Source organism: Dermacentor andersoni, chromosome 5 (genome assembly GCF_023375885.2).
Source record: "Dermacentor andersoni chromosome 5, qqDerAnde1_hic_scaffold, whole genome shotgun sequence".
NCBI classification, from domain to species: domain Eukaryota; kingdom Metazoa; phylum Arthropoda; class Arachnida; order Ixodida; family Ixodidae; genus Dermacentor; species Dermacentor andersoni.
In genome coordinates, this window is record NC_092818.1 from 64092472 (window position 1) to 64109857 (window position 17386).

Genomic DNA, 17386 nt, shown 5'->3' on the forward strand with positions numbered 1-17386 from the left:
AGGGCAATTCCGGGCCCGCCCGCTGTGGAGCAGAAGCAGGCGTAATCACTCCCTATACGTGGGCAAATCCCGACGAAAATGCAATACTGGGCTCGGCCGCGGCGGAGGTGAAAGAGGCGTTAAGCACTCCGCATACACAGACCTATCGCGAAGGCAGTGCAAAATTCCAGACTCGCCCTGCGTGTAGGTGACGTAGCCGTTAGGCACACCCCTTACGGGAGCCGATCCCGAAGGTAGATCAATACTCGGCCGTCCGCGGGAGAGGTAAAGTAGGCGTTAGGCACTCCCCATACGTGCGCCTAACCCGGGGATAGTGCAACGCCGGGGCCGCCCACGGCGGAGGTGAAGCAGGCGTTAAGAGCTCCCCATAACTGGGTCGATCCCGAAGATTGTGGAATACCGCCCCTCCCCTGCGGCGTGTATGAAGCAGGCGTTAGACACATGTCATGCGTGGACCGATGCCGTTGATTGTGCAATACCGGGCCCGTGCTCGGCGGAGGTAAAGCAGACATTAGTCACCCCCCATAGCTGTGCCGATACCAAAGGTAGGGCGATACCGGGCCCGCGCGCAGCAGGGGTAAAGCAGGTGTAAGGCACTCCCTGTACGTGTGCCCATCCCGAAGTTAGTGCAATACCGGACCTGCCCGCGGCGGAGGTGAAGCAGGCGTAAGCACTCGCCATACGGGGGCCAATCCCGAAGATGGTGCAAGACCAAGCCCGCCCGCGGCGGAGCTGAAGCACGCGCTGAGCACCCGCCATACGAGGGCCGATTCCGAAGGTAGGGCAATACCGGGCCTGACCGCGAGGGAGCTGAAGCAGGCGTAAGCACCCCCACACGTCAGCCGAACCCGAAGGTAGTGCATTACGGGGCCCCCCGCGGCGGAGTTGAAACAGGCGTTAGACACACCCCATACGTGGGCCCATCCCGAAGATAGTGCAATACCGGGGCCGTGCGCGGTGGAGGTGATGCAGGCGTCAAGTGCTCTGCAAACGTGGGCTGATCCCGAAGATTATGAAATACCGGGCCTCACCGCGGAGGTGAAGCAGGCCTTTAGTGTTCCCCGTACGTGGGCCGATCGCGAAGTTAGCGCAATACCGGGCGCGCCCGCGGCGGAGGTGGAGCAGGTGTTAAGCACGCCCGATACGTGGGCCGATAGCGAAGATAGTTCAATAGCGGGCCCACCTGCTGCGGAGGTGAATCAGGCGTAAGCACTCCCGATATCTGGGCCGAAGCCGAAGATATTGCAACACCGGGCCCGGTCGCGGGGGAGGTGAAGCAGGCGTTAGGCACTCCCCATACGTGGCCCGATACCGAAGCTTGTTGGATGGCGGTTCCGAGCGCTGCGGGGGTGAAGCAGGCGTTAAGCACTATCCATACGGGGGGCGATGCTGAAGACAATGCAATACCGGGCCCGGCCGCGGTGGTGGTGAACCAGGCGTTAAGCACTCCCCATACGTGGAACGATCCCAAAGGTAGTGCAATACCGGGCCCGGCCACGGCGGAGGTGAAACAGGCGTTAAGCACTGCCCATGCGCGGCAAGATCGCGAAGACAGTGCAGTACTGGGCTGGTCCGCTTCGGAGGTGCCGTAGGCGTTAGGTTACTCCCCATACGTCGGCCGATCCCGAAGGTAGGGCAATACCGGGCCCGCCCGCGGGGGAGGTAAATTAGGCGTTAGGCACTCTCCATACGTTCGCCGAACCCGGAGATAGTGCAATACCGGGCACGCCTAAGGAGGAGGTGAAGCAGGAGTTAGGAACACGCCATGCGTGGACCGATCCCGAGGATGGTCCAATACCGGGCCCGCCCGCGGCAGAGGTGAAGCAGCCGTTAGGCTATTTCCATACATGGGCCGATCGCGAAGGTGGGGCAATACCGGGCATACCATTATTACCAATATTGCATTTCCGTTAAAACGGCTCATGTTTGTCGGCGTGTGAGGTGTTCAGGGCCAAAGTTGTGACAGTATGTGTTGACATGACCAGCGCGGCGACAGGTGAAACATATCGGCTGGTAGCCCGCGGTTCTCCACCAACTCGGTTTGCGATAACGTGGAGCAGGCTGAAGCAGGCGTACGCACCCCCATACGTCGGCCAATCTCGAATATTGTGCAATACCGGGCCTCCCGCAGCCGAGGTGAAACAGGCATTTGGCACACCCCATACGTAGTGTGGCCACGCCCGATCTTCTCAGCTTCTTTCATGTCGTGATCGGCGTTACGATAAAGCGCCAGCACGTGCTGGATTTACGAAACATAGGGCTCTGTTGGGAATGGGGCACGAGAGGCCAGTTCCTGCTTTAAAGCAACTGTACCGCCAACTGGTTCCAGATAACTCTGTTGACTTCTCTTTGCATTTGTCCCAGCTGGTCAGCTACTCTTCATGGTTTTGGAACCACACCTTTGCTGTGCCATTTAGGTAGAACAACAGGTTACCTAGCATAAGTGTAAGGTCCTATCTGTTGATTCCAATCACACGTTCGTAAATAGCCACCCACTTTTCAACATCGGCACCATCAGTCCCGCAGAAATTTCCGGGATAATTCCGCTGCACAACCACAACCGAAGGGGACAGCGTCGTAGCGGGTGATGTTGACGTCGCAGACGCCAATGACGTTGATCCCGAGTGTTCACCATCATAAATGGCGAGGACGGTTTTGCGATGTAGCCTGAGGAGATCCGTTTCGAGCCGTGGTACCCCACACCTGCAACCACTGTTACGGGGATGTTGGGCGTATGGACTGAATATATTTACAGGCTATATACAAGCAAAGTCAAGCAATGAACGTCGAGCACAATGTGAGAGGCTGAGATAACCTCATGGGTTTCGGCAACGGAAAAGAAACCTACTATGAGTAAATATTTAAGAGGGAAAAACGAAATCAGGAAAAAAACAACTTATGGTATATCAAAAGGAAGCTCATTACTTTTCGCAGCGACATCAGGATGCCCTAGAACATGCACTTATCAAGCCAGATACAACAAGGAAGAAGAAGCATTTCCTCGGTGCGGCATATCTAAGGAAACGATGGCGCATGTTTTATTAGAATGTCAACAGATCTCCCCTGCTGTCAGGTTTAAGCTCCTCTAGCCTCGTGAAGCCGTTAGGTTGAGGAAGGGCAGGCGGAAAGAAAACATCTGCAATAGAGATGACTAAGAGGCAATTGGAATATTGGTGGAGGAAAAGTAGAGAAACGACACACATCGGAGGCACACAAAATCCCAATAGGGGTTCAGAAACTTTGCATATAGGAATTCTTCCTCTGGATCTTTCATTTTCTTTTTTCAAACATAGGCAGGGCATTAGCCAATATAATTGCAACAGCTTGGTGGCGCAACCCACCGCCGCGTTTCAAAGGAGACGCTCATAGCAACCATCCATCCATTCATACTCGATAGATGGGCCCAGTGGCGCATGCGTCTTATTAATGACCCCAGTGACAATATGGGGGCAATATGGTCCGTCACTGGAATGCATGGGCACCAATCCCATTAACGCCCACATTCATCCTGAGGCCACTTTCACTTACACTTTCTCTTATGGTCCCTAATTTGCTGTACATGTTTCTGAACATCGGGAATGCGAAATGCCGAGACACATGCACTTCGAAACCTGGAGGCTGCGAAATTAACTGTTCCCTAGCGTTAGCGCAGGAACTACGGTGTCAAAGATAATAAGTGGTGAATTGCGTGATTTAGAATTATTATGTTTAGAATAAGAAGGATAGCGCATAAGTGGCGCTGTTTTAAAGCCGTAGTTGAAGAACTGTCCCCGCCAAAGGTAATGCTTTTCGGTTTGCACAATTTCGCGTCAGAAGCAAACCATGATGTACGTGTGCTCTAATACCACTTTTAGAAAAAAAAAACTGTGCTCATGCAACTTCAAGGTTTGGCTTTTTCGTATTTATAGGCCTATTTTGTGCTCATGAGGACGTCGTGTGGACCGTTTCCAGTCAGTGTTTGAGGTATTTAGGATCAAGTAATATTTTGCGAATCCGCCGTGGTTGCTCAGTGGCTATGGTGTTGGGCTGGTGAGCACGAGTTCGCGGCATCGAATCCCGGCCACGGCGCCCGCATTTCGATGGAGGTGAAATGCGAAAACACCCGGGTACTTAGATTTAGGTGCACGTTAAAGAACCCCAGGTGGTCGAAATTTCCGGAGTCCTCCACTACGGCGTGCCTCATAATCAAAAAGTGGTTTTGGCACGTCAAACCCCGAATTTTTTTAATATTTTGCGATTCGGCATTGTAATAAACAGAAAATAGTCTGGTTTGCTTCATCATGTCGCTGTGACTATTGTTTTTGGGGCATCAGGGTTACGTAGCCCTTGGTTCATGACATCAGAATAAAGCTAGGCCTCCCTCTTACAAATATATTACGGCCTTGTATGTATAGCACCGCAATGGGATGAAGGCGTTGATGTAGTATGGCGTCTTCAAAAAGTGGCGGTGTCGTTCACTATTCGAGAACAATGACGCAGCGCGGAACCGTCCATTATGAACCACATCAAAGAAGCTCCGATTCAATTCTGTGGTTTTCACATTAAGGAGATTATTAAATTACTTTCAGAGCATAAGTCTGCATGAATGCCTAAATTGCAGAATTCTATATGCATATAATTCAACGATTACAAAAATATTTGATGAACAAGTACCCAAATATGGAAGAACTTTGTAATAATTGCTTTCAAATTGAAGTTCATAAGTTCTTGTTAGTACTTCGCAATTACAAATTACTTCGGCTAGATCGCAAAGGCAACAGCCGTTCAGTGACGTTGGAATATGACACAAAGTGCAGGACATGTAAAATCACGTGGAGTGTAATCGCGAGAAACTATCCTTAGGTATTAATCGTAAAGTAGATTATGGCAGATTTTCAAGAACCTTGGACAATTTGACTGGACTATCGTACGCAGAGCCAATTTCTGCTATTTCAGGCAGAACGTGGCGAATAGCAGAACAGAATTAGCCAAGTAAAATACGATAGCTTGAGAGCATTTCCTATTGCATAAAGTACGAAAGGAAAATCAAAAATTTTCGCGTATAAATCTATCTACAATATATTTACAAACAGCGAATACTCGGGGAGACGGGAGAGACCCCAGCAAGGCTGTGTCCACTTCGCCTTGTCTGCCGGACCGTGGTCGTTTTCTTCGTCTCATCGAAATGCGACCTCCGGCTGAAAAAGCACCTACCCGGTGCGGTACATGGAACGACCATGAAAGGGGTCGAAGCCACGATAGCATCATTGAATGTAGTTCCTGCCTTTTAGAATTGCCCCATCTCACATTTCTGAACGAAAGGTGCTGCACTGCCTGAAGTACTCCTTAATTCGTGTGCGCTTATTTTCACTAACTGTTTTATAATGTAGTGTTATGTACCGCCCCATTAGGAAAATGGCGAAATGGACACCGTATTGTTTCGAAACACAAACATGAAAGATCCTCGTCTATTGAAATCAAATTCATATTTTATTCCTCTTCAACAGTCATAAATTTTTGATTTGATGAGCATAGTTATGATTGTCATGTGTGAAATTATTTCTTGACCATAGTGTCTTATAGTTGAGACGTGAGCTTTTCTACTGGCCACAGTTTGTAACGCAGTCATTTCATAGCAGTTATAGCTAGCAATTTGGTATTTATTGTTATGCTGAAGCTACTTTCATCATCATAATCATCATCATCATCATCATACGCCTGTTTTTGTCAACTGCAGGACGAAGGCCTCTCCCTGCAATCTCCAATTACCCCTGTCCTGCGCTAAACGATTCCAATGAGCGCTTGCGAATTTCATAATTCCACATCGCGTGTATTGTGGAATCCCACAATACACGCTGCTGCCCTGCATTATGTTTCTCGGTGAATTGCTGAACTTCTTCAAGCCCAATGGAAGCCAAATATTATCACCATACAATTAAGGATAATTATATTTCCGGCCTTTATAATTAATCCTAAGCTGCAGTTTGACTGCTTTACTGAGGGATTTACTACTGCATATCGTCGGATGTCTCACCAGACCTGCTACTGTTGAGAACAGGCATGGTGCATTATTGTAAAATAAGTCTTACAGCAGTACCAGTGCTTTTTTGGTAGAATCTGAATTCACGTTGTTTTTGCGATCCTATCCTAATTGGTAGAATCTCAAGCTATTCGGCCTTGGGCACTATGTTCAAAACTCACACTGCCTAAATGCCCATCCTAAAGACCCTCATTGATACCTACTTAAATCTGGAGTTAGGCCCATTTCATTGACCCTCGTCATTCATACAACTTGCGTATCTTGTTATGTGCCACTCTTCAACGAACTGCTTCTTCTCCAAAATAGCTAACTCGGAATCTCCCACTTAAGATCTGCCACACTTCGACAATAAATTTTCTCTAAGCTGTTGCGGTTCGTGGCTGAGTCAAACCCGACGTCATGGGGACGCCACTAGATAGCGCGCATGTGCAGATGTCTTTGCGATGATCCTTGAGACGTGTGAATGTGTGTTTTTTTTTCATTGCTCCGTGGCATCGACGAACACACAAGTTTTCTTGCGCATGCTTTGAGCGTTCTTCTGTTTTTTCATTTGGTGATGTTTTTTACCCTTTAAATAGTAATTTCTAAGTTTTTTTCTTCTTCTTTTTTTCGTGTAATTGGGTGTCCTTCGTGTTTATTTGGTTTGGCAGGCTAGTCAGAGCTTGTTTTCGCGCCACGTGTTTACACGTGCCACCCTGTGGGACGTCGAGCCTTTGCAGCCTTTAACGATTTCATTGGAAGTCCCAAGATTATTAGGTATTGGTGGTTTTAGTGAGTATGGATCAATATCAGGACTATTACTTTTGTCGGACAGTGAGGGCATGGCCGCGCGTTTTAAGACGCGCCAACGCGTGTCATACCTTAAGGCAGTCCGGCCTTTATTGCTTTTGTTAGTTTTCTTTTTCACAGCGAAGCTGTCTCTGGCTAGGATCTGGCAGGTCGCGTCCGCGCGCAGGCCAACATGTTTTAATAAGCAGGACAATCGCGAAGGTAGTGCAATACCGTGCTCGCCCACGGCGGAAGGGGAGGCAAGCGTTAACTACTCCCAATACGTGGGCCAATCCCGAATAGAGTGACAAACCGGGCACACACACCTGCAGAGATGGTTAACCAGGCGTTAAGCACACCCCATGCGTGGGCCGATTGCGAAGATTGTGCAATACCGGTCCCGCCGGCGGCTGTGGTGGAGCCGGCGTTAAGCACTCCCAATACGTGGCCCGATCCTAGCTCACTGTTCTCCTGCCTACCTAGTTCACTAGGTTATCCGTGCACAGATGCGTTGAGGATCGGGCTGATCTGCTGAGGGAACTGGGTTCGCAACCAACCCTCGTACCAACTTCGATCACCAAGTATGTGCCAATGGATACATACGTTCCTCTTTAAAATAAAGCTCTTTCACGTCGACATGTGTCGCAGTAGATGCGGGAGTAGATAAGTAACACTGCTCGAAAAAAATCGCTGTAAACTCTGAAGAATGCTTAAGAGGAATACAAAAACACTATAGTCACTTTAGCTTGATCTGCGATCACGACTTGCTGATCATAGCAAACCAAGAAGAAGAAGGCGGAAGGCCAAGCAACGTGCAGGAGGCAGCGCTCTCCTTTTCAGCACGGATGACGTGACGGCACCTATTGTCGATTGGCTGCGCCGTCATGTGCCCAATAATGCACGCAATTGGCCACACCTTCTGTCAGCCATGTGGCTTAGACGGGACGTGCGCAGTCGCTTATACATCCGGCACACCTTTGGTCAGCATGAGCCGCCGCGGTGCCGGGCAAGCGTGTGTGCTGATAAGTTCTTGTCCGCTATTATCGCGCATGAGTTGCATTACGCTGTCGCATCTTCTGAATCGATGCCTGTGGAAGCGCCGGGGCAATGACGTCACGGATCTTGCATTTACACCTAGGAATAAAATTAGCGGGCTCTCTTGCGTGCCCGGGGGAAGTGGGCGTGAGCTGCGTGTTCTTTCATCGCTGATAGCGGGACTGCTTGCTCGCCACAGCACACACCTACTCGTCGCATTCAAGAGTCGTCCAGCACGATATTCGATTTGGTTTTTGTTAGTGATTATTTTTCGTCAACCGCCGCAGACACTGAAATAGTGGAAGCTTTGTCAGACCATAGGCTTGTGTTATGCAGTCTGCCTTTCCCTGTTCCTATGGCTGTCAAAAAGGTAGATCTCCGATATTAGCATTTGGAAAGACTAATGACGCAGCCTTTATAACATATCTTGTTAATGAACGCGCCAATTTTCTTGAACTGTGTATGGATGATTCGTCAACCATTGATCAGGTATAGGCATGTTTTAGGGTTAATGTCAGACATTGTATTGACAATTTCATCCCCACTGTAACAAAATGCACAAAGAAGAAGAATCCATGGATCACACGCGATGCTATTCACCTAAACCGTAAAATCTAAAGACTGTGAAAATCAAACAAAATGCACCCGGTTCCAAACTACCTTACTCGCTTTCACTCTCTAACTAGCCCATTAATATGTAAAATTAAGACTGCCAAAGTGACGTATTGTTATAGCACGCTTTATGGTTTCATAATATCAGCACTCAGAAAACTCTGGAGATACCTATGTTCCCAATGCACAAACAGCAAGACAAGATCCACCGAAGGAATTGACGCTGACACCTTTAACACTCACTTTTAGTCAGTGCTCACACATGACAACGACTACTCTGACATTGCCCTCGAATTCGAATGTAAGACCACGCTGACAGTTACTCCGTTGATATCCGAGGCGGGAGTGCTTATGATGTTGTTAAACATCCATGATAAGAAACGTGATGGACCAGATGGAATCCCGAACAAATTTCTCAAGCAGTATGCCGAGCCTATAGGCAAATACCTCTTCCTGGTATATCAAGCATCAGTCGGATGACTGCAGCCCGCCGACAACGCCACGCTACCCAATAGTAACGTCGGTCAAGTTTCGATAAACAGGTGCCGCTACAACTCGGCAGCAGTACGATACGCTACCCTGGAGAACCCAACTTGGACGATATCTAGGAAATCGTAGCCTCTTTGTCCTGTTGCCAACGTTCGGAAGGAAGGTTTCTGGATTGATGAGTGCATATGTTGAGTGCGCGGCTTTTCTTCACTAAGATATCACTAGGCTTTACGTACTTTTGGGGGGAGTATAGAGCAGTGATTTTTCTTTCACCGTTGGCGGAAACTTTGAGTACGTGAAGGTTGTTATAGAGTGAAGAGTTAGCAGCACTAAGGGCAGCCATGAACTTGAAGGCACTAAACAAGCCGAAATTATTTAGCTTGACCAGAGAGTTGGGCCTTCAAATTGCTGAATCAAAAAGAAAGCCAGAGATCGTTGAGGCAATCGGAGCGAAAGCGGCAGACGACGATGAACTGTGGGAATGCCTAGAGACCATTGCAGAGGAGGAGGATGAGCGTAAGCGCCTAGAGGCAAAAGAAGAGCGTAAGCGCCGAGAGGAAAAGGAAGAGGGCGAGCGTGTTTTACATGACGCACTTGAAATGAAGTGCTTCGAGATTGAGTTGCCGAAAACTCAAACTACTGAAAAACCTAGCACATAGGCACGTGAAAGCGAGAGCAGAATGACAGACTTGATGGCACCCTACGCAGTAGGAGGGGACATAGGTTTTTTCTGGTACAGTTTGAGCGCACGTGTGAAAAGGCAAAATTCGCGAGAAACACGTGGCCGCAACGCTTGTTTACATTACTGCCACGTGAGGTAGCTGATATCATCGCCCGCAAGGGGGCAGAAGAAGAGGACTTCGATGAACTGAAAGCGAATTTGCTTAAAAAGTATGGATTATCAGCGGAAGCATTCAGGCGATAATTCAGGGAAGTCGAGAAGACCAAAAGTGAGTCATACTCAGATTGTCCATACACCTTGGAGGTAAACCTGAAAAATGGCTCAGAGAAGAGGGTGCACTCGGCGATTCCGAAAAGGCAACGCAGTGCTTTGCTTTAAAACACTTCTACGGCTGCCAGTAAACATCAAGTATTGGGTTCAGGATAGACCAGGCGTACACACTATCACTAGAGCGGCTAATCTCGCTGAGGAGTACGTACTTCGCCGTGCGTTCGAAGGCAACAAAGCTCCTAAGAATGAGGCGAATACAGACCCGACAAGCCAGAGCGATGGTCGAAGTCGAATTAATGCAAATCAAAAGAAAGGTCAGATTCGAAGAAAAGTAGTGACGAGAACAGCAAGGGAAGGAGGAGTCACCCGAACAGAGGGCAGAAAGGCAAAAGAAAAAAGCTTTCGAGGCCGAGAAAGCAATAGATTGCTACAACTGCCTACAAAGGGGGCATATCTTCATGGGATGCAAAAATCCCAAACTTGTGTTGATGTCACTAACTAGTAATGAGGAAAATCCCAAATTGCTAGAACCATACATTCGAGACCTCGTGGTAAGCGGCAAACCGTGTAGAGTACTTCGCGACTCGGCAGCCACAATGGACATGGTGCATCCGTCGTACGTAGAGGAAGGCCAGTTCACGGGAGAATGTGCTTGGATAAAAAAGCCGTGGAAGCATCCAGTGTTTGTCTCCCTGTGGCCAAGATTCGTATCGAAGGCCCTTTTGGAGTACTGGCCACTGAAGCCGCCGTCTCGGAACATCTCCCGCCACAGTATTCATATTTGTTTGCTAACGAATCTCACGATTAGCTGGGACGCAGGGGAATCGGGTTTAGTGAAGGAATAGTGGAAGCCCTGCCTCCTTCCAAGGCGAATGAGCTCGCGGCCAAGGCAGTGTACGAATGTCCAGTGGTGGAGTAAACAGGTTGGATGGAGGTTTCGGCAACCAGCACCATGGAGGACAGCTTTATAGGGAATAATACGGAAAGTAACCTAACTAATGAAGAGGTCAGGCAACCGTCGGAGTCGGAAAGGTCTCGCGAGGCAGAATGCAGACAAAAGTTATTGAATGTAAGCCCTGCCACATTGATTGCTGAGCAGGAAAAAGATTCTACCCTGCGTAACCTAAGGCCAGACGCTAAAGAAGGTGTGGCCAAACAGAACGTAGAGTTCCTCAAGAGGGCACGCGTCCTCTACAGAAAGTGCACCAGTCGGAAGGGAGTGCAGGTGGACCAACTCGTGGTGCCGCATCGCTATCTTGAGCAGCTCCTGCAACCGGTTCACGGGGGCTTTTGTACAGGGCATCTGGGCATCCGTAACACAAATGACCGCTTATTGCAGGAATTATACTGGCCCGGCTGCTTTCGAGAAGTAGAAGCATTTGTAAGAAGCTGCGACACATGTCAACGCATAGGCAAATCAGGAGACAGGGCTAAAGCACCAATGAAACTTGTGCCCATGATCAGAGCCACTTCGCAGGCTCATAATAGGCAGAGTGGGACAACTTCCTGCAACGCAATCTGGCTATCGACATATTGTTACTGTACTATGCCCCGCAACAAAATTTCAAGAGGCGGTGCCCCACAAATAACTACGCTCGGTGCAGATCGTTAACGCGCGTTTGTCTACGCGCCAGGAAGGTTTCCTGCAGAAATCCAGCCAGATCAAATATCCGTCTTTACGAGCGCACTAACCTCGACGTTTCCGAAAAGATGCGGTATTAAAATCATTCATAGCTCAATGTACCAGCCACAGTCAAACGCGGTAGAGAAGGTCCACTCAGTCATGAAACGGATTTTGCGAGCCCTTTTTTTTAGCACAAAGCCGATTGGGAGGTGCGCTTGCCTGCAGCAATGTTCGCGCTTCGAACTGCACCGCGCGAATCAACAGGTTTTTCACCTTCAGAGCTGGTTTACGGACGCGGCCTTCGCTCCCCTCTTCGCATTGTTCGAAAAGCCTGGGAAGGCCGGGCTGAGGATCCTTCGGTTGTGGAATACGTGCTAGAGCTGTTAGACTGTCTGCAAACTTAAGAATTAGCAGGGCAGGAAATGCGTAAGGCACAAAGCAATGCTAAGCATTACTATGACCGAATGGCTCGGACGCGACGCTTTGAAGTTGGGGAAAAGCTAATGATCCTGAAACCTTCATTGACAAAAAACTAGAAGTTCAATGAAAAGGACCGGTTGAAATAATTCAGAAATTATCTGAAACAAACTACGTAATCATGGTACCGGAAATATGAAGGGTACCACAAGTGTACGTTAGCAATCTAGTTAAACCCTACCGGCAGAGGGAGGCCATTGTGAACAAGTCCCTTAACCAACCTGAGGCGATGCCTGTCGACTTTCCGAAGTAACATCAGTAACGGAGGCCAAAAACATTCGCGAGACCATTGACAAGCTAGTAGGGCAGGCAGAGTTGAATCCCAATCAAAGGGCCGAACTGATCAAGGAACTCGTGTTGAAATTTAAAGACGTATTTTCAGACACACCGTGCAGGACCACTGCGATTGTTCACGACATCGAGTTAACGTCATCAGACCCAGTTCGTTTGAAAGCTTATCGCGTTTCCCCTCGTCAACGTGAAGTCATTGCCGCTGAAATAAAAACGATGTTAGAGCTAGGTGTAATGTAGCCAGGAGAAAGTGATTACACCTCGCCTCTTATCTTGGTTGACGTCCCAGGAAATGAGCCGCGACTGTGTATCGACTACCGCAGCCTCAACTTAATCTAAATATACCGGACCTACCCAATACCGCATATCGAGGAAAGGCTTCAGAAAGGGAGCAGTGCTAATTTTATCCCTACGCTCAATGTAGTCAGAGGTACTGGCAGGTTTCGTTGGACGAAAGGAAAAGCCGGCTTGCGGCGTTTATTTCCCCGATGGGAACCTTTCAGCCGAAAGTCCTGAACTTTGGATTGAAGAATAGGCCTTATGTAAAAACTGTGAACCGTGTTGTGCCGTCTACGAGGGGCGAGCTTAACTGTCAAGGCTCCCAAATATCAATTGGGGCCCGCGGAGATAGCCTATCTAGGTCATGTAATAGGGCAAGGCCATCGTCGGCCTTCCGAGGTTAAACTGACCGCAATAGACAACTTCCCACAACCACGCACCAAGCGGGACATCAGGTCATTCCTTGGCTTCGCGGGTTATTACCAAAAATATATCCCGCCATATTCCGAGATTGTGAGTTCTGTAACCGATGCTCTCAGAAAAACAGAACCACAAACGGTAAAGTGAGATGACGCAAAAGAAAATGGTTTTAGTATGCTGAAGAAAGCATTAACGACTCAACCAGTGTTGAACGCGCCTGACTACTCTAAGCCATTCATTCTTTAGTGTGATGCAAGCGGCAGGGGTACGGGGGTGGAGCTCTGTCATAAAAGGGATGGCGAGAACGAACACTCTGTACTGTACGCCAATAGAAAGCTTTCAGTTCGTGAGGAAGGATACAGTGCATCAGAAAAAGAATGCGCATGCGTAGTATGGGCGGTGCAGAAGCTAGCTTGCTAGATCGCTGGTTCAAGGTTCACCATAGAGACTGACCACTGTCCCCACACATGGCTGCAGTCCACGTCCACGAAAAACGGTCGTCTTTTGCGTAGGAGCTTGGCTCTTCAACAGTAAAGCTTCGATATTCGCTACAAGAAGGGTAAGCTTAACGGCAATGCCGACGGTTTGAGTCGTTGCCCCTAGAGTAACGAAAGCCTCATGCTTACTCAGGGATCCGTGGCATTTTTACGTTCGTTTATACGCTTTTTTTTTTCGAAGTGTAGTCGATTGTTAGCTGATTTTAATAACCACGTCTGAACGCTCTCAAGAAATGCCTCTTTTTAGTGTTAAAGGGGGAGAACGCGCGAAAAGAATGGGGAAGGAGTAGCGGTTTTTTTTTAAAAACTGGTGTGTTTTGGAAGAGGGTGGCCTTGTGCTCGCTGCTTTGTGGTTGTGGGTCAGGCACTGTTCTGGGGTGATTGTTTGCCCACACAGGAGACGAAAAGTCCCATTTCACCGGACCAGACCCGGGAGAAAAGTCACAAGAGCAACACGAGGACTGATGAACAACTCCCAGGAATCTACCAGCTACGAACCAAGGGTTCGTCACCTCTGAGGGGAACTCTGCTATTGAAACGCCGATCCTTCGCACAGCGGCTGCTGGCCCCTACGCGTCGGGATCTTCCTCCCCCACCGGAGATACTGTTAGAGTTGGCGTCTAGCACCCCGTGCAAAAAAGACTCTCGCCCGCCATGCCTCGTCGCCGCGAAGTGTGACTTCCTAATTCGCCATGGTGGTCTCGTGTGTATGCCGGCTGGTGGAAGTCCCGCAGTGTTTACAGACCCCTTTTGTGTCTGCTCGTCTTTAGAAGGACCCTTTCCTCGAACTGTCAAGCTCTGCAGGACAACTTCCGCGAACCAGCAACGCGCGAAAGAGAAGGGTTCAGCTGTCTAGTATTCCCGGGACCGTGGACCGCCGCCTACAGAGGAGCGTTTGCGAATACGTCAACTGGGAGAATGAATCAGTAGCCCTTCCGCAACTTGACGCCCTTTCGGCAAACCAACGCTGCCTAGAAGAGGAGAAGGAACAACTTTATTAAAAACACCAGTTAGTGAACGTCAGGAGAAAAATGCTTCTCCCCCTTCTCCCCTAGCCGTCGGCCGGAATACCTTGAGACATAGCAGCAGCAAGGGCTTGACCGATGATGTCCTGCTGGACGTTGGGGTCTGGGCCGCGGAGCAAAGCCGCCCAGGATTCTAAAGTTTTTGAGCAGTCGCACTTAGACGGGCATGTCCACACCATGTGAACCAGATTTGCTGCCTCATCAGAGAATTCGCACCTTGACCTGAATACTCCTGTACGCCACTTGCTGTAGAGTATGGCTTTGGAAATACCCCGTCTGTAATTTGCTCCAAATAACCTCATCTTTCTTTTTGACCGTTCTGACCCCTCCCGGGTAAATTTGTGGATTTAGACTGTAGTGTACTGTGATTTCCTGGTATGTGCGCATATCCTCCCTTCTGTGTATAGTTTCGGTGATTTGGAAGCTTCTGGTAGTCGACCGGTAAGTGAGACCTCCGGCGACCGAATGAGCCTCCTCGTTCCCTCTAAGTCCCTGGTGAGCTGGTGCCCAAACGAGCAGAACAAGCTGCCTGGGTCCTCCTTCCCTGTTTAATATACGGATGGCAGGCTCCGCCACCCTCTCCGATTCGTAATCTCTCGCACCGTTTTTAGAGTCGCTGATGACCACATTCACTCCCCTTTGGCTGACGGCCAAGGCTATGGCTACTTCCTCAGCTTCAACCATCTCGACGCCACTGACTGTGTAGCACGCCATCGGTTTTCCGTCTTCTCTAACCGCCAGGGCTGCGTTGCCACTTTACTGTCATATTCTGCAGCGTCCGTATATAGAACGTCCTGTCGACCAGTTAATCTAGCTTGTAATGCCTCTGCCCTGTCTTTATGTCTGCCGTCGTGAAAGGCAGGGTTGAGGTTTTTGGGTAGCGGAGGTATTTTTATCTTGTCCATGATCTGTCTGGGTATGCCTCTTCAGCGCACTTCCTCATGTTTGAGCTCGTAGCCTAACTTCTATAAAATTTTCCTCTCCATTTTAGATCCAAGTAGAATTTGATGTTGCATGGTAACGGCAGCCTCAATCAGTTGCTCGAGAGTGCTCGACACACCTAGCTTCCTACGTTTGTCGGTGGACGTATTCGGGCGAATCCGAGCGTGACCTTCACACTGTTCCTAATAATGATTTCGAGCTTCTTCTGATCCACAGAACTGAGCTTGAGGTAGGGTGCCGCGTGCACTATCCTACTGATTACGAAGGCTTGTGGTAGCCTGAGGAGATTCGCCTCCTTCATCCCAGCGTGCCTGTTCGCTATTCGTCTGATAAGACGACACGTTTGATCTGAACTGGCTTCTAACCTAGCAAGCATTTATTATTTTATCCGGTTTGCCTGAATCCTCAGCCCCAGGACGCGGATACTGTCTACCGCGGGGATCTCTGCGCCATTGAAGTACAGGTGGTTGCCCGCCTCGCGCTTTTGGTGAAGCCGCCATTTTCCAGGGGCCATCAGGAACAGTACTTCCGATGTTTCGGCCGAACATTTAAGTGCTATGGTTTTCAGGTACTCCTCGATGATGTGAATTGCATTTTGCAGGGAGTTTTCAATTTGCCCATCACTGCCCTTGTTTATCCACAGTGTTAAGTCATCCGTGTATATAGTGTGGTTTACATTCTCAATTTCCGCCAACCGTTCGGGGAGTCTCAACATTGCAATGTTGAAGACGGTAGGTGATAAACCGAGCCCCGCGGCGTCCCCACGTAACCCAGTTCAATGTTCTGTATACATTCTTCCCTTTTTTTAGAGTGGCTTTCCTGTTGGTAAGAAAGTCCTTGATGTAATCGTACACTCTCTCCCCGACATTGAGTGAGTTCATATTCTTCAAGATGGACACGTTCCTCGCGTTGTCAAATGCCTTTGCCACATCTAACCCCATGATAACTTACGTGTCTCGCGTTTGCTTGTCTATAATTTGGTCTTTGAGCTACAGCATCACGTCGTATTCCGACAGCTGCGATCACAAACCGATCATGGTGTCCGGATAGAGTCCATTTTCCTCCATGTACCTATTGAGCGGCGTCTGAAAGACGTGCTCCATAAGCTTACCCACGCAGGAGGTGAGCGATATAACCCTGAGGTTCTCGAAGCCCTGTTTTTTTACCCGGCTTGGGAATGAAAATAAGGTTGGCGAGTTTGCCATCCTGTGGTATCGTCTCCTTCTCCCAGCACTCCTGGATGTATGTTGCGAGGTTAGCGATTGAGCTGTCGTCTAAATTGCGCAGCATTTTGTTGCTCACTCAGCCCCGCCCTGCCGCTGACTTAGTCCTTAGCCGATTAACCTCCGGTCTGACCTCAGCCAGGGAGATCGGGGCGTCTAATTCCGGATTCTCTCCCCCTCCGTAGTCCGGGAGGAGATCAGGTCCGGCGAGATTGATGTACATATTCCTAACATCTTCTAAGAGTTCCTTCTTAGTGCCATCACATTGATGCGCCATTCTTACCAGCTGTTGGTTGGACGCTGATTTTGTGCTATCCGGATCTAAGAGGTAACGAAGAAGTCGCCACGTCCCGCGGTACTCATATTCCTCTCCATCTGATCGCAGACGTTACCCCAATTTCGCTTCGTGAGCGTGATTGCCTGCTCTTCAATGTCCTTGTTTAAAGCCGCCGTTTCCTGATATTTCGATCCCATTTCTTCTGTCGAAGTCGGTCCTCCAGCCTTTTCTTTTCTTTCCAGAGATTAACTAATCTCCTTTCTACCGCTTCGTTGTCCCCCTCAGCTTCCACAGCTTCGGTGGCCTCTTGAACAGTGCGCACTAGGCCATCGCTTCACTCCGCAGTATCAGAGATGGGAGCCGGGTCTTCCCTGAGTTGGAAGAAAGGAAGAAGCGTCTACATTCCCAGACCTGCGGCTTGATATATCCGTAGGCGAGACGCTCATTCCTTGCTGC